General features: G+C 43.4%; 1 protein-coding gene across 6 annotated transcripts in view; it reads right to left on the bottom strand.

Moving 5' to 3' along the window:
- Positions 1-10,624, bottom strand: part of SULF1 (sulfatase 1) — a 127,382-nt gene extending 116,758 nt beyond the window's left edge. For 5 of the 6 annotated variants that reach the window (XR_012065449.1, XM_072951837.1, XM_072951836.1 and 2 more), the window contains exons 1-2: positions 10,347-10,624; positions 1,158-1,252 (exon numbers count right to left, since the gene is read on the bottom strand). The gene's annotated coding sequence lies outside the window, so the exon portion shown is untranslated. Of the gene's footprint in view, positions 1-1,157; positions 1,253-2,073; positions 2,264-10,346 lie in introns of those variants that run through there. The other variant, XM_072951835.1, reaches the window with a different exon arrangement.
- Between the last annotated feature and the right edge of the window lie 7,322 nt (positions 10,625-17,946).

The following is a 17,946-nucleotide window of genomic DNA, read 5'->3' on the forward strand; positions in this document are numbered from 1 at the left end:
AAACTGACTCAAGAAGATGAAGAAGCTTTAAGAAGTCACGGTTCTACTGATTATTGAACTTATTCCTAAACATGCCTTTTTTCAGTTTTGGGGGAATATTTTCCTTTCCCATTTGGAGTTTTGAAGTAAGGAGACCTAAACTTCAATTTGTCTTCTCTTACTGTTAATTTAACTTATGAATAACCAGCATCCAATACATTCCTGGTGAGACCCCAGACCCACCTGCAGACAAAGCTCTGAAAATTATAGAAGAACTGCCAGTGCTCATGATTTTCTGTCAAGGAACTAAGCTAACCCAGACTCCCACACACTTTTAGCTATTCCCTTGTTCCCTGGCCGTTTGTAGTATGAAGACAACGTGTTTAATTCCGTAAGTATTAGCAAGATAAGCTGGAGAAATCAACCCTCAAAAGACAAACCTGAAACTCAGGTCACACTTGGAAGATTCTGTTTTGTTTCATTTTGTTTGTCTGAAGTTCATGAGTTTTTTGGTGATTAAAAGACTTATCCCAAGGCAACCTGGGCTAACACAAGATTCAGAATGAAAGTCAAGCAAAGGGCAATGATTTTGAAGAGCTGCAATTTGAAACCAGGAGGAACTCAACAGTTTCCCTGTTTGTTTTGGTTGAGGGCGAAGTGGAACAACTTTCAATGCTGACATTTAAGAAGAGACTCGTGGGGTCTATAAATGCTTATGAATTAACACCCCTGGGATGTTTTTGCAACCAATGTTGTATTGCTGGGGTGGGTCTCGGTAGCTTGCCCTGGCCTCACGACACTCTTGGCACTAATGTATCTGGCCAAGGCGAGAAACTGTGAAGTCAAACTGTGAACAAGACAGCTGACATCTGCAGTTCTCATGCCTGAAACTGTGGATGTCTGGGCATAGCTGGCCGGCCATCAACAATCTCTCAAATCCCTGAGCTTCCTGAATAGCCCATGACATGTTGATAAAGTTACACGATTCTTTTGCTGGTTCTTTCGTCATCCTGAAGACTAATTTCATGAAATGGCTCTGCTACATTTAAGGTCCCCTTTCGCTCTCAGTTTCTCATAATTCCCCATCCACGAACCATCCCCCTCTTCAAGTGACATGGAGCACTCAGGTTTAATTACCGCCTTAGTTTAATCAAGAGATAAATATTTGATATGAGTACCTTTGAAGATTTTCTGCAATCACTCTGCCTTGGAGAACCGGCATGTCATTTGCTAAATTCACTGTCCTCAGATGATGGTGGCTGGCCGTCAGCACCTAAGATGGAAGACAGCAAAGGTGCCATCAGCGGCATTTTATCAGTGATTTATCTTTCAGATCACGCCCTTTCACACCTTCAAAGGAGGACGGCGTTAGGAATAGCTTTCGCCAAATTTCATCCTGATTGAGTTTCTTACAGTTGTTCCAGGAGACTTTTGAAGCCTTGTGGGAAAAATTGGTCCTTTCCTAGAAGTTTCCATTTGACTTTCTCTTCATTGAGGAAAAGACTCTCCATTAGGGTCATTTCACATTATTCTCTGACTGGATTTCATAAAGCCAATAAAAAAGAGTTGATTTTTAAAGGTGTATAAAGTGTTTTGAGTTTAAAAGTTGAATGACATCTAATTTCAGGTTATGAGACCTATTTTAAAGGAACATGTGCAGAATCATAAAATCTTCTCAAGTGACTGCAAGCTATTATTTGAAGAGCAGCAAAGTAAGCAAAGTGGTTAAATTTGTTTCTATTCTGCATTTATGACAGTTGAAAAAATGTAAGTGACTAACATCAACTTAGCTACTTTGAGTAAGAGGAAACACCCATTTTACTGCATTAAGTATTTGATGAAACAATCTTGCTGCCAAGAATAGCACATTTTAACGTATACACACTACATACAAATGCAGATATGATACATAAAATAGAAACGGAAAGAAATCTAGTACATACGTCTTACAAGGAAACATAAGTTGTAAGACATAGAAGCTGTAAGAATAGGAAAAAGACGCACCCTATTTAACAACTCAAAAATCTCTTTTACATTTAAGAATACTTCTCTTGCCCATATACTAATAAGGCATTTCATTCGGAGCTTTCTTACCTCTTCACTAGTGAATAATCTCAGAATCTCAGAGGTAACGGGTGCAGATTACTTCAATACAATAGACCTGGAATCTCTTCTTGTTTGGAACTGGCCCTGTTGACTCTGGTTAAATGTGGGCAGTCCCAGGCTCTTCGCTGTGTTCTGGAAGCTTCACTCTCAGAGACTGCTGCAGCAGGACCTCCCCCGAGCTGGCCTTCCGTCGCAGGACTCTTCCTCCCAAGCTGCCTTTCCCTTATCACGTCTCTTTCCATCCCCGGCAGAAGACCAACTCCTCCACCCACTGATGCCGCCCTCCGTGATCTGGCACACTTTTGACCAGTCGGCTTTTTGACCACTCCCTTGTACTCATCCTGGGAGTTGGTGAGTTCGAGAACTTTGATATTTTCTGTTTCTGCCTCTCTGATAACATGACAAATGATTATAAGCATTATGCAGATCTCCACTTTCTCAATATGTGCCGGGAAGACATAGAAAAGTTTGTTTATAATTATGCATGGCACCTTGCAATCTCCCAAAGTAAAAGATGACGTTTGAATGTGAGGCTACAAGGATCTGTGGTCATGCTGGACTAGCCAACCGTCAAAACAACAACATCCTTTCCGCGGTTGTTCTGAATCTAACTGCTGGGAGCAGCGGACCCTGGAATCTGCAGATCCTGAATTCCAGGCTGCAGCATCCACTGGCCGTGTGACCTTGAGCAAGTTACTTCATAGAGAACACAGCTCAGTATCCTCTTCTGAGAAAGTGAGGATTAAGAAGAGTATCTATCCCATAGGGCTGATGTGAGGGTTACATACAAACATCCATGTGAAAAATTCAGAGGAGTACGTGGCCCATCACAAGCATTGAATAAACATGGCAATCATTATCACTTGCATAGGACTTTTTTTTAAGCCCTTAATAAAGATATAATTTTTCTTGCAGTGATTTGCTATCAAAAGACATTTTCATGGCACGAGACCAGAGTTTTCATAAATTTTGTAAATGGAGACTTTGCTTTGTCATCATTAAAATGATAATGTGTGGGAGAATAGTGAAATATTTAAGCGCTATTAAATTAATGTCATAATTTAAAGGCTGTGAAAGAACACAAGCAGGCATTTATACCTGCTTGGTATGTGTATGCATGTGAGAAAGCAATACCTCTGTTGTGCCATATAAAGTTTTATTTGCCAGAGGAGAGTAGGGTGATGCCCTGGTTCTCGGTTCCCTAATCTTGACACCAGCAGATGGACTGCCTGGATCCTTGCTTCTTTTACATGTGCCAACTTGTAATAATTCATTAGAAGTGGAGAATGAAATGTGCAATAGAAAATTTTAATTAAAGTATTTCTTTCCCTCCCTCTCCCCCTCTTTTTTTTACAATTTCATTAATGAACACTTGGTTAAAACAAATTTGTATTTTTAGACTCAGCAAAACAGCATCCTCTGGAAAATCAAATTACTATCTCTAGTTTTGACCAATTCATTCTATTCCCACCAATAGAACATTACTGGTTTACGGTTCTGTTTACATTTAAGCCGCAATTTATTTTGGATTTTCAATGATGTAATTGTATGTATATTATTGTGGATTTATAGTTATATAAATATAATTAAAGTAATTTATATCTGGTCCTTTGGGGGTATAAATAACCGTCGGGGTGGGGGGTGAAATAACCATTACTTATTTCAGGAACGGTTTAGTAGATAATGATGGGGGACTCCGTGGTCCACTGCTCAGGTGGACAGGTGCCCCTGGACAGCACGCGCCAGCCTGGCTTCCTCGGGGTCCTGGAGTGAGATCCTCTCATACTTTCACTTCTGCTAGAAAAGTTTACCTTTAACTCCCTCCACATAGTAAAATTCTAAGTGTCCCTTCAGGATCAGCTGATGACCTCAGTTTTCATCTCTCTCTCCTTCCAGAACTCCTGTACACTCAAAACCTGTGCCCCCCAATGCAATGTTTAGTTATGCAGTCTCCGCTGCTGCCTAGACCAGTGACCGTGTCATCTCTCTGGCCAGGTCTGAAGGTGAGTGAGGGCTGTACCTCGGGCTCTGTCTACATTCGGTGCTGTGGTCATCCTGTGGCCCCAGAGCTCCTGTGCACTGACTGGGCATCGCTGTGCCGTCAGGATCTGAGTCACACATTGACCCTTGGTTTGCTTGGGAGTTTATCCAAATTTTGGTTAAATATATCTAAACTGAGACCCTGAATGGCTCCTGAAGCAAGAAAAAATGGCCAGCTCACAGCCCGAAAGCTGGGCCACACAAACCTGAATGGAGCAGGGAACCTTTGCCTCGGCTTTGGGTCATTTTGTCCTTTCCTGTTCTTAAGTCAGAATTATAGTATTTCGTGTAAGCAATGCAGGAAGACTCAGATATATGTGTGTGTGTTTAGGGAGCGTGCAGAGGAATTTCGGTTTCTCTGTTCGTAAAATAAAAGGTAAGACTAGAAGACTTCCCAATCTCCTTCTGCTCTAAAATTCTATAAAACGTTGGTACGTGTGTCCATTAATTTGACATTAACATCCACAAATAAGTGTGGGTGCGCGCCAGAATTCCACCTGCTGGTAATATGTCGAGAAGTTAAGCTCGATAGTTTAAGAGCTGTACTTTAAAAGTTTGGTTTGGCGTCCCCTCTGTATTAGTGTGTTATTACACTTAGCACTCAGGAATCCATGCTGGAAAGCAAGCAGATGATTGAACTTAACTCTCCTGGCTTTCTCGGTTGTTCAGAAACGGAGCTGCATTTCCTGGCTCTCAAACTTCGTAAACTCATCAGATTTTGCTGCAGAGAGATGTCATTAAAATAACAGTCCTCGGTGGAAAACACTAGTACCACTCATAGTTAGTGAAATGCTGAAACAGTAACTGATATTTTAAACCTGTGCATTGGAGGCATTTCTTTATACTGTATACGTATGTGCATGTGTTTAGAGAGATGTGTCAAATATGTGTTTATCCTCCTTAAGCAGCTGTCCTTTAATTGTCTCCTAAAAGTGGCTTTAGTCTTGTTGCTGATGTGTCTTTCTCTTTGCTTCCTGCACCTTGGAAGGTTGTAACTGTTTCCAAGCTGCTTTCCCCAAGGAGTTATTGAAGGGTTCAAAATGTCCTCATTAGAAAACTTACACTGAACCGCACAAGTCTTGCCTTTGTGGACGGTGCACGCACGTGGGGCTATTACTTCATGTACAATGACTTGAGACCAGAAAACATGTGAACAGGAAGCCAAACCCAAGAGAGAGCTGGGGCGCTTCCAGCTTTGCACGGAGCACAGAGATGAAGCAAAATTCAGCATGCTGCTCTGGCCTCAGGCGTCTGGGGGATGCACAGCTGCACCCTGTCCACTCTTCAAACGCTGCGCAGGAGAGCACGGTGGCTCAGGGCAGTCCCCAGCCTGGAGTAAATCATCATGTCATCAAACTCAAAAAGACTGTGAAGTTGGAGCCCTTCCTTGTGAAGCCAAGACTTTAAATGGCTTGAGTAGCCTAAAAGGAGAATGGCCGGCACCATGTATGGAAGCTCAGGATGGTCCTCATACTTTCAGTTGCACTCATAGGAATTCCCCCAGATAGATCTTGCTCCTTCTTTAAATAATAAACTTTCCCATGAAGCAAGCTCATCTTATTCTAAATATATTTGGTGATTATTTTGTATAACTGAGATAGTAACAGCTCCTGGGGACTCATTTTTTCTTCTTCTTATTTTTTTAACAGTGGAAGCATTTTAGCAGAAACAGAAACCTTTCTCATCATTTCAAAAACCAAAGATTAATTTCTGAGGTTAGGGGAATCTGAAATGAGCTAACAGAAGCCAGAATGGCTTCAGATTATATCCAAATCTTATCTTCCTGATGAGTGATAAAACTCTTTCTATTTAGAGGTGAAAAGAGTTTCTTAAATCTGCTTTTAAATGTGTTGATACAGTTCACCCACCAGGAGGAAATACTATACGACTTTGTGAGATCAGCCATGAAGGCTAGGCCTAAGCCCCTTTCGTAGTAAATGGCATTTGCTCTGAAGTTCAGGTGGGGTAAGAGCTCTGAAATCCAGGAAATCCGATAGAGGCTTTGCCACAGAAGATTAGAAAGGGTGAACGGGTATAAGAAAATGAAGGTTATCGAGTAATCAGACCTCAAAGACTTTAAGTCGCAGCTTCCTGTCTGCTAATCAGATTCTTTTCTATTCATTCTCAATGTTCAGAATTTTCCAGTTGTTATCTTTAAAAAATTCACCAGTGTGATGCACCTTTCCTTTCCATTCAAGTTAACGGGAAGAACTTCTCGCTGAGCCTGAAGGGGGAGGAAATGTTGGTAGGGTAAATCATGGCCAGGTAAGAAATCTCCCCCTTTGCTTTAGTCTTAGATGTGACCGCTTTTCCTCTAGTCTCTGAGTGGGTCCCCAGTTCAAGGGAAGTGACAAAGCCTTTCTAAGAAAAGGGCGGCTTCTTGATGAGTAAGTATAAATTCTTCAAGAATATGTGTTCTTTATGAATAAATATGCTACTCGCCCATGGACCTTTTCCCAAGTCTCCACTCATTTCCAAAGGTGCAGAGGAAGTACACATTTCTCTTTTTGGGGGGTTATATGTAGTTACCGGCCAGCCTGTGCTAGACATGGCCTTCCTATTGAAAGTGAATGGGAAAGCATTTCACTCAACCGTAGGGATACGAGATGAAAGCTCAGAGCCCCCTGAGCCCGGATGCTGACCTGTCTTCGGGGAACTGAGCATAATGGGGAGAGCCTGGTTCTATGGTCCTTTGCTAAATTTCTAAGACAAATCTGGCAATTTCATACTTTTCAAAAATGACTTTGTATTTTATTTAATGTAGTAGCTTAACCTCTCAAGCCAACATTACCCCAGCTAACTCAATTTTCTTCTATTAGCTTGTGCCTCTTGTCTTATGGTAGGTCCATTATAGCTACCTAGTGGCTCAAGCTTAAAAGTAGTTTTGTAGATGTTTCCTTTTTCTTCATTCCTTCATTCAGTCCCCAAGTTGAGAACATTCCACCTTCTAAATATCTCTGGAATCTGTGCCCTGTTGTCCACCCACAATGCTCAGACCCTCCACGTTTCTCACTGTACAAGGCAATTGTACAGTGAGAATTTAATTGGTCTCCTAGTTTATAGCATTATCATTCCCTAGGCTCGTGCTCAAGCCACATCCTATACTGGCTAGTAGGCAACCTGTATGAAATCTTCCTAAAATATAAGTCACATCTACCCTCTGCCTTCTCAGCCCCAAGCAAAGTTCATCCTTGCCTCTCTCTTGACTACAGAGTATTCCTGAAAGTGCCAGATCTGGGTGAGGTCAGGACCTTGTGTTGCAGTGCATCCATCACTGAGGTGGGATTGCTACAAACAAAAAACCCAAATAAACAAAAATAGTCTATTGAACCAAATAATGTCTTTGTGTTGTCGTTGACTTCCGTATCAGCCTAATAAGCTTTTTATATTGACGTGAACCTATAAAATGAACTTTGTTTGGATCCTGAGCTGGTCCCCAAAAACTCATGAGCACAAGTTTGCGTTTTACCTGAGTAATGGGTCTAAACATCTCGGCATGAAGCAGCGCAATATCCGTGACTGGGCCCCTGACTAAATCTCTAGCCCTACCCCGCCACCCCACCAAGATTCAACACCCCAGCACCAACTGAAACCAGTTCCCCAGGTTTTCTCACATATTCTGTTCTCCAGTGCTCTCCCCTTCTGGAATGTCCTTCCACACCTCAGGCTAATCCTTTAAAATTCACACAATCAACATCATCTCTATAAATGTTCTTTTGACTTTCATAAGAGAGAAAGAACTACTCTGGCCTCAGTTCTGTACTTAATCTCAATACACTTCTATTTTTTGCGGGTGTTATACTGTTAAGAAAATTATCTGTTGTTTTGGTCTTTTTCTTCAGCATACGATCTCTTCCAGGACAGGATGTTACTCTTACTCACTTTGGGATCACTAGTGCTTAGCAGAGCATGCAATATGTAACAGTGAAACAGGGAAAAGCAAATCCGGCTCCATATTAGATCTGTTCTTTTGCTTTAACCCCATGCTCTGTCTCTTCTGCTTAGTCATGCTGGTTCTGCAACTTTTGTAAAAGAATGTTGCCTGTAGCCTGAAATATACAGTGTAGCCCATTCTCAAGGCTCTGACCCTTAAGCTTCTAATACTTCTCATTCACATAGAGATAATTTACAGAACTGAGAATAACATTTATCTTGTTAGAGGTTTACAGGAACATCCTGACCTCACCTACAGGGGACAGCTGACAGAACAAAGGATTCCAATACTAGTAAGTCTACAACAACCAGCCACACCTCTTCCCCTTTTAGTATAAAAGAAGCCTGAATTCTGACTTGGGTAAGATGGTTCTCTAGGACATTAGCCTGCCATCTTCTCCATTTGCTGGCTTTCCAGGTAAAGTCATTATTCCTTGCCCCAACATCTTGTCTCCAGATTTATTGTTGTGGCGAGTAGAACGAGTTTGGACTTGGTTACAGGAGATGCTCAAAAAATGAACTGAATCAAAGATGAAAAAAATAAGGGGAAAAGCCCTAAAATTGACTGAAACACTGCTATTTTCAGACACTGTGCTGGATATTTTACATATATTATTTCTTTTAGTCCTTTCAACAATCCTTTCCTTGGGGTAAGTAGTATTGGTCTCATTTTATAGATGTGAAATCTGAGGTTGAGCATCTGAAAGATCTTGCTGCTTGTCACATAACCAGGCATGGGAAAACCAAGCCTCAAATCCGGATGTCATCAGAGTTTGTGTTCTTTCCACCTTTGCGGCTAACGTTGAGATCATGTGGCTGATCTTTGTAACTAAATTAACCAGAGTATAGAAGTCACTGTTGACAGCTCACTTTTACATTTAGAAATAAAAGCAACTAGAATCCAGTCTTATTTTCAACTTCAATTATGCCTTAAATTTTCTTAGAAGGGGCCACAGAGAATTTTAAGTGGAAACGGCATTTAAAGGGAATTTTAAAAATGGACATAATTTTATGTTTCCCATGTTTGTTGAATAAATAATGAATACATAGCTCTGTTGCATTCTGAAATCTGATATGAAATCTTTCCACTCGGTCTATTTTGGATATTATATTACCATGTAAATACTGAACACTAGATAGTTAAAACAGATATGTAAGAGTTCAGGATGACTGAATATATATATATATTTACATTTAATTAAACAAATCCATACATTTAAGTGTCCTGAACTCTTTTATACACACACACACTCATATGTGGTTTTCATATCTGCTTATCTAAAGATAAAGGCAATCAAGTCAGTGGCTTAATCACAGCACTTACGCAGAGAGACCTCGCTCTTTACATTATTGTCAATTTATATTTTTTAGTTTTCTTACCTGAAATAAAGACAGTAATGCTCCATGTCTCATAATACACCAACTTATAATCAAGGTTTTAGAAATGCAGATTGTACAGCTACCCAAAATAGAACTTTATTTTCTTGGCTTATTCAATTAGCGACTCGTACTTTCTAAGTGTTCTGAAACTGGATCTTAGTGTCACCCTACAGTTTTAAATTCACCTTTTGTTGAGAGACAATGTCTCAAAGCCCTGACCATCATCCCTGAGAAAAATACTGTCAGTTCAGGATCCTTTGCAGACACGTGGTTTAATTACAGGACTTTGGGTTTTGCCAGTGCTTTTAGGCGTTTTGTCCACTTTACTTTACTATTTAGAACCTTCAGCTATGCAGTGAAAAACTTAAGAATTCACATGTCTACAGTATTTCATGAAGTTTATGCAAGCCAGTGCAAGTTTCAAGCCTATACTGAAAAATGGGATTTATTTCATAGTGGGAAAAGAAACTTGCAGCAATTATATTTGCCTGAAATTGTGGGGACTGAAAGCAGAGAAACTGAAGCTCAGAGTTGCTACATCGTTTCTCCGTGTCTAACAAGCAGGGAATACCCAGGGCTCCTTTGCAGGGTGAGGTGTGTTTAGGTGTGGAGAAGAGATAGACATCACGAGGACCAGGACCAGGAAGCAGAGAAAGGGGGGCGATTTCAGCACCTCGTCTGGGTGCTGTTTTGTTAATAAGTGAATTATCAACAGAAACCTCTTTCCCCTCATATTGTTTTCAGGAGGGTCCCACCTGAGTGGAGGCCTTGGGCCGGAAACACTTTCTATCCTGGCAGAATCTGAAAGCGGCAACACAGTCCTGGGAATAACAAGGTGAAATGGACAAGGGCAGTAAGGAAAGTTTGTTTCCTTTCTTTTTAAAGAAAAAGGAGCGCATCATACTTACAAAAGCCGCCTTCACAGTCTTCTCAAGAGACAGGCTCTGGGAACGGGGAGCAGGCAGAGCAGAGATAAGGGGGCAGCGGGACTTCCTTCCTCCTCCTGGGGGCGAGAGTCATTGTTCCTTATCTCCCTGACCTCCGGGGGCGCGAGGGGGCCACGAAAACCCGGCCTTTGACCCCCTCCGCCCTCCCTCCTGGCCTCGGCGCCTCGGGTGGGGATTTCCTATTGGCGGCTCAAGCCTCCCGGCCTGACCTCGGCCCGGAGATGCATTCGAAACTGTCTGCGAAGTGCTTGCTGGAGATGAAGAAGGTTACATAAGCCCGCTGTATTATTATCATCACACACCCCCATAGAACCAAGGCTGCCAGACAAACAAAAGGCAGTTCCAAGAAGAGGAGGAGCAGAGGCAGAAGTTACACTGGGGGTGAATTTCGGGACACTGCTGAACTGGCTGGAAAAAAGGCAACTCAATATGTGCATGCAAACCTCGGCAAACAAACTGAGCTGCAGCTGGCCGGCGGCGAGGCGGGAAGGCTCCCCGGAGGGAGGGCGGGGAGGCAGGGCTCCCAGGCGTGCGGTTCCGGCTCCCCCTCCCCAGCAGCCGGCACAGTAGCCGCCTGTGGCAAGATGGAGTGGATGAGGAAGGTGTGGTATTTGGAAAGGCAGCCGTTCCAGAGACCAAGTGCTTAGTAAACACTAATGTTTCTTAGCCTCGGACCAGGTGCTTCTGCTGCCTCTCTTTATTCCTGGTCTCTTGTTTTCCTAGTGATGGTTTGCAGGGAGTTCCCTGCGCCAAGGGCTGAACCCTCTGTGTGAGATCTCCGTGGGGCTCTGCTCTTTTGCCTGTGGGAGCAAAACACCCAGCCAGAGGGTTCTTCAGGCCGGAGCTTGGGTCTGAGCAAGTTCTCATTCAGTCCGGGCACCAAACCTCCCTGCCACCCTCCGTGCGCACACCTGCTACCTCCCGTTTTCCTGCGGGGTTCCTGGCACCGCGCCCCACAGGCGAGCAACATCCTCATCCGGGCGGGCGCGTGAGGCCCCGACGCGTCTCCGTGCCATTTCCCGCTTCCCGCCCCGCCTCCCGTCACCTACTCCTGCGCATTGGAATATGAGTCATTCTCTAAAGAGGCCTTTCCGTTCCTTCCTTCCCTGTCCCTACTCACATCCTCCCCCTCAGCCTGGAATGTCCTCACTCCCATTCCCTTCAAAGCTCAGGGCCAGTCTCATCTTCCCCACAGAATTTCCCATCTTTTCTACCTATTGGCTCTGCCTTCTCGGTTGTAATTCTTGATGTGAGTCTGGCTTTATCCGTCTGGGGCCTCGTGTGCTTCTTCGGGGTGGTCTAGGACAGGCACTTCACTGAGTTTAACTGGCAGCTGACCTGGTCTCACCTGGGCCATCAGTCTTGGAGCCAAGCGGATGTGTGTCACCCCCCCGCGCGCGGATGAAATCCGCCACGTGTCAGGGAAGCACTGATGCTGGAGGCTGTGAAGGAGGCCCCCGAGGGTTTGTGATACCCTTTACTCATGTGTATGTTTGTAAATTTTCATACATTAAAAAACAGCTTTATAGAACGTGGAGAGGAGTGTCTGAACTTTACGTGAAGGGGTGGGAGTAGAGCTCAGTGGTAGAGCGCGTGCTTGGCGTGCATGAGGTTCTGGGTTTAATCCCTAGTGCCTCTGCTGAGGAAAAGGGGGAACAACATTTAAAAAGGGAATAAACTTTACGTGAGTCCAGTTCCTTCAGAACGTGTGTTTGTCGGGGTACCAGGGATGCTGGCATCCACTGAGCCTCACCTACTGCACATCCGACCTGTGTGGTGGCGCTTACTTCACAGAATGCCAGGAAAATTACCGAAAGGTGAGACTTTCCAAAATCGCAGGCTTCTGGGATGCATTTTATGAGGGCATTCCTCTGCTATGGGAAGAATGCGGACTATCACAACAGCAGCTCAACGCGAGGACAATAGCTCTCTGGTGCACTGTTTTATGATCCAGGGCAAAATACAGGACGTGGGCTGTCAGGTGCTGGATATCTGTGGCTTTAGTGTTCAAGTGTTCTTAGTGACATTTCCCTGTTATTCTTTGGTGACAGCAATGTGCTTTAAATGCCATCTGTGGTGGCTGGATTGACTGCGTTGTCATTGAAAATACTCGGGGTGTGTCGATGCGGTCCATGCTCTGCCACGCATACAGAATGTTCAGTGAATTAGAAGAATTTTCCCGCCTCTGCTAAGTTGGAACAATAGAAACCAATTCAGGTTCTAAAGAGGAATTTTAGCCTCCAGTTCTTGAGGTCTGGGCTTCAGGAATGATAGAGATCCTGTTGCAGTTTAATAGCTCACGGATAGGATCTTTCCTCATGTCAGAAGCGTAACCTGTCTGCTCATGTCAGAGGCATAACCTTGATTATAACAACCATGGAAGAGTCCCCACTAGGTTTCAGGCACTGGCTAAAGGCCTTACATGCATTCTTAACATAGTAATTGTCCTGAAATAGAGCTTTTTTTTTTTTTTTAAATCTTCGTATTACAGATGGGAAATCGGTCATACAGCTTAGGAAGTGACAGATCTAGGATTTGAACCTTAGTCTGTCTGACTCCATAGTCCATGATTTTTCCATTCTGCTGGAACCTTGGATAGTAAATCATCTGCTGGTTTTCAAACTGGGTTCCAGGGAGCACTGGACTTCCAAGGAAGTGCTTCAGGAATCTTGGGGAGCAGGGAGACGAGGTCACTTGGGCTTGGGCTCCATTCATTGGATTCAAACAGAGAAGCTTCATTTCCATCTGTTTCATCAAGTGTCTTTAGCCTTTGTTTAAACCAGGGTTGTGCTACTAAAAAAGTATTTTTAAACTCTCTGTCTAGTTTAACTTCCTCATTAAAAAGCTACAGAATATGTGGTCCAGAGAGATGAAATGCCTTGCCCAAGATTTTATAACAGGCTCAGTCTTAACTTCAGATGTCCAAGCTCTGCCTGAAACCCCAGGTCTCGGTGTCCTTTATCTCCTCAGTCGTTAAGTCGCAGGGAAAGTGAGAGAGAGTGTGACCTGACTGTTTCCTGACAGTGTTCCTCTTGAAAAATGAAGGCAGGCATATTCTTCATTTTGGCAAGCTAGACCATTTTTGCTTCTTTGGCTCCAAGTCTAAAGTTGGTCAACATTCACCTCATGGCAAATTAAAATCAAGCGAGGAGTGAAGCATGGAATTTGTCTGGATGATTCAGGGCTCTCCTCCTCTTTCTATTCAAATCCAAGCGAGTAGTAGAGGATACTTCTGCCTGAATCCTCTACTTACATCACCTTGGCCTGAGTCTGTTGCTGGAAAACTGTTTACACCCCCATGTTTATCAGTCTAATCAAAAGTGACTTTTCACATGAGACGCAGTAGGTGTGGTGGAGTTACTACTCTTAGAGCAGTGGGGATGGCCGAGGGGAAGTGATCATCGTACAAAGTGACAAAGCTTGTGTGGACCACTGGTGCATGAGGTCTAAGATTTCACTGCCTGGACATCTATGAGCCTCACAGGGCCTCAAAGGGCTGTGACTTCCCCCTACTTTTCCCTGATATGCTCTCCCTCCAAGTGGGAAAGCCTCCTTCACTGGCTAGTTCCCTTACAGCTAGACACCTGTACTCTACCTGGTCCTCAACCTAATGAGTTTCATTTTCCTGCCAGCCCACACAGTCATTGCAACGAGCCAATCACGTCCTCCCCTGGGAATCAGGGCACCCCACCCCCCACCCCCGTCTTACTACTACAGAGCCTGCTTCCCACAGCTCCCTTCTTGTTCACGCTGTTCCTGAATGCAGCCTCTGTGTTGCCCTGCGTGGCATGAAGTGTCTTCTTACCCTGGGCTGTTAGTATATGTGACTAATCAATGCCCTTGATCCTCCATGTCCCGAGTCGGATGTCCTGTGTTTGGTCATCCCAGCACCGTAGAGCAGGACTACCTCCCTCATCAACCCGGCGAAATGGAGGCAAACAAAACAATGACCAGACATTAATGCTAATATTAAGTGGAATTTTCAGAGAACCAGTGCCAAATATCATATCCTTTGGAGTTTTGCTAAGCGTCAGGCTATTTGCAAATAGAAATGACTTTAACTGAAATTACGTCAGCTGGAACTGACCTTTATTAATTTCAAGGCCCCTGAGCTTTCCCATCTGCTCTTTTTAATTTTTACCATTCTCACCTGGAGAGTTTTGGGAGCAACAGCATTGTTCTTTTTCCTGAGATGGCTTAACTGTAGTCCTGCCCAAAGGCAAAGGAATCAAAAGATGACCCTTCCATTCCTGTCATTTAAATCTTTAGCAACTGCATTCTTTCAGGACAGGGTAGCAGAAAGAATGTTTCTCATCTCCACAGACAAGAGATGATAGTACGCAGATCTTTTAAAAAAAATCTGAATCATCCCGATATTAATGTATTTCCAAATTCGCAGCCCTAGAAACAAAGCCTTCGAAGTAGTTTCTTTCCCTACACATAAGACTTACAATAGGAAAGTCATGTTTGTACTGGATTTTGGCTTGAAATTAGTCTTCTTTTCTCCTCAGCATTTCTATAGAATCCAAGCACTTCATTATTCAGTCATTTCCAAATATGAAATGCTTGTCATTCTTGAACAATGATCTAATCTTCCCTTTATGCGTGGAGAAACCAAGCTGTGGAACTTGCAAACCATCGCCAGGACACAGATCATTCTAAAGGTTGCGGCCACCCGTTGAAATGCTTTCCTCCACACATCTTAGATGACAAAGTAAAATTGTAACTTGTTTCATAAGCTTCGTACAACTAGTAGAAAGTATTCATTAAAAGCTCATTTGCATTTTGCCTCGTGAGAGCAGCTTTCCAGAGTAAATAAATATACTCCACTCCGCCCCCGCCCCCAACCACCAACCTGAACACCGGTTGTGCCCAAGTCACTGCCCTGCTCTCTGGACTGTTCCTCATACAGATCAAAATATATTCAGCTGAACAAGGATTCGTTTAAACCACATCTGTTGCTCATCAAACCTCTATATTCGGAGTAGGGAATTCTTTTTCAGAGATAGATTCTGTCTGGAAGGTCTATGACAGCAAACAGTCCTCTTTAAGTTTCACAACATTTTACCAACATATATACAGTGCTCGCTTTTATGTGATTATGGAATTCAGGCAAAACCCTGCCGCCCCCACTTCAAAGAATTCCTCACTTGACTAATTCTAAAGAGTAAATTGATTTTCTCATCATTTGTTGTGTTTGACAATAGAAAGGCTGACACAGCACCATGGCTAAAATGACAGCTCATTTCTATTCAAGGGGAAGGAATTTGCGTTAATATTCTTAATGACTGGCATCTTTATGAGAAATGTGAAATCATTTATCCTTCGCAATAACCTGCCTACGATTAAAAAGTACTTGGTACTTTGAACGGAAGTCATCTGTCAGGAAAAATTATTTAGACTGATGCAAATGAACGGAATAAATTGGCTTCCTAATTATGGGGTGTATATTCAAGTTTGTTAAAATCGGTTTGAGCTAAAGAATTTGGAGAAGATCTTTCAAGAAGTGATCTGACATTCTGCTGGAGAAAAAGATAACACATTCATTTGATAAATTCCTTTCACATTTCCTGAGAATTTCTGGAAATGATTTAAGAAGCAAGGGCGCATAAATCAAGGGAAAACACATTAAGCAAGTGCATGGATGCCTTGCTAATTTGGAACAACAGTAACGGTGCCTTACGGACAACACTGAACAGCGTGTTTTTCGTGACGCCCTAGATTCTAAACAACCAATAGTGTCTTCCATGGGGGTTTGTTTCAGCCTTTCAGGGCAGGCTTGGGTGTGAGCCCACAGTTCAAGTTTAAGCCGGCCCTTAACGAGTGCTGTAGAGACCAGTCTGTATTCTGTGAGAGTTATTCCCCATTTAATGGGCATGGTATTGCACACCAGTTAGCAAGTTTTTATGGGAATCTCAGTCTTCTCTTCCTCGCCACCTTAACAGCAAACCTTCATTTAGCTCTTTACCAAAAAGCCTAATAAATTATGATAAGAAGCCCTTTACTGGCATTGGCAATGTAATTAGACTGGGGGAAGAAAAGATGTAAATGGCAGGCAAATGAAAACTCCTTCCATGTAATTAGTGATGGGGTTTTACTGTTGAGCATTTATATAGAAGTTTCTTTTGAGAGACAGCATTGATTTTTTGGAGACAAAATGACTTGGGTGGAAATCCTCACTCTACAGGTGTGTAAATTTTTGTTTTAAGTCTGATTCTTTTACTTATAACTAGAATGACTAGTTCAGAATAAGGAAGTCTGGAAGTGAACAGCAGTGTCCAGCATGTGGTGCTACTCAGTATCATTCAGGTTCTCCTTCCTTTTCTGATGCTTTTAGCGTGTTTGTGTCCTGAGCACTGGTTTTGTATTATTTGCCCTGAGCAAGTGAAAAACTTATTCCTTTATTTAGTGAGCCAAGGGATGACCCTGGCCACAGTTGCCTCCGTTTCTGTATTTATTTTTGTTTGTTTGTTTGGAGGGGGAGGTAATTAGGTTTACTTACTTATGTATACTGTTTAGAGCAGGTACTGGGGATTGAACCCAGGACCTCATGCCTGCTAAGCATACACTCTACCACTGAGCTATACTCTCCCCCTTTTTCTGTATTTAAATATAAATATTAAATGATATGAAGCAATAACAATAAGGATCACTTTTAAAAGATGGTGATAATTATTAATAAGAACCTGAATGTCACTGTTGTGACTGCAGCCCTGGGGACAGTTATTCAGGGGATCCGGTAAAATCAAGGTGTCGGGATGGGTGTGGGAAATCGTAGGCAAGGTTCTGCCTGAAAAACAGTGGATTAGAGACGCATTTTAAAAAATGATCGCAGGGAACCATCATCCAAGAAATTCAGAAGTGCCAAATCCACTTTGTCCCCTCCAGCCTTTTTGTGAGCAGGTGGAGGAATAAATGGCAAATGTAAAAATATACATGTCAGAGAGCAGGGATGGGCCAAGCATCGGAGCTCAGACGGCGCACAGATGAGGAGACGGGAGGTGTGGGGGACACGGCTGACTGCAGGGGGTGCAGTCTCTGAGGGAAAATGGTAGAGGATAATGCTGAGCCCGAGGGCGGAAAAAGCCTCATTCTGCAGAATCTGCAAGTACCCGTGTCCGGGGCTGGCAGGTGCATTAGTAAGAAGAACCAGAGGCTAAGAGCCTGAGCGGGAGGCAAGGGTAATGGGCAGCGGGGGAGTGATAGCAGGCCTGAAAGGAATTGCGTTAATGCTGCAAACCGGTGCCAAGCCGAGAAACCCGAGACGCGATGTGACTGACTTCCACCAGTGCCCTTTTTACCCTGAAATTCCCTTACATCGCAGTCAGGTTAGGCCGTGCGCTTACGCTGTCTGTGTGCTGGGCTGGAATGCACGAGGTGGGACAAAGGCCATCTTATAAAGCAGGAGGGAGGCAGCAGGGTGTGGTCCTCTTAGCTCACCTAACTGTTCTGGTCTGAGGAAAAATGGATGCAAATCAATGTAATGGGAAACTCTGGAGTGGGAAGAAACCCAACCGGGGCAGCTGGAAGCGTGGGTTGGAAGAACGGAGGTGGAAAAGTG

This window comes from Vicugna pacos, chromosome 29 (genome assembly GCF_048564905.1).
Source record: "Vicugna pacos chromosome 29, VicPac4, whole genome shotgun sequence".
Lineage (NCBI taxonomy): Eukaryota > Metazoa > Chordata > Mammalia > Artiodactyla > Camelidae > Vicugna > Vicugna pacos.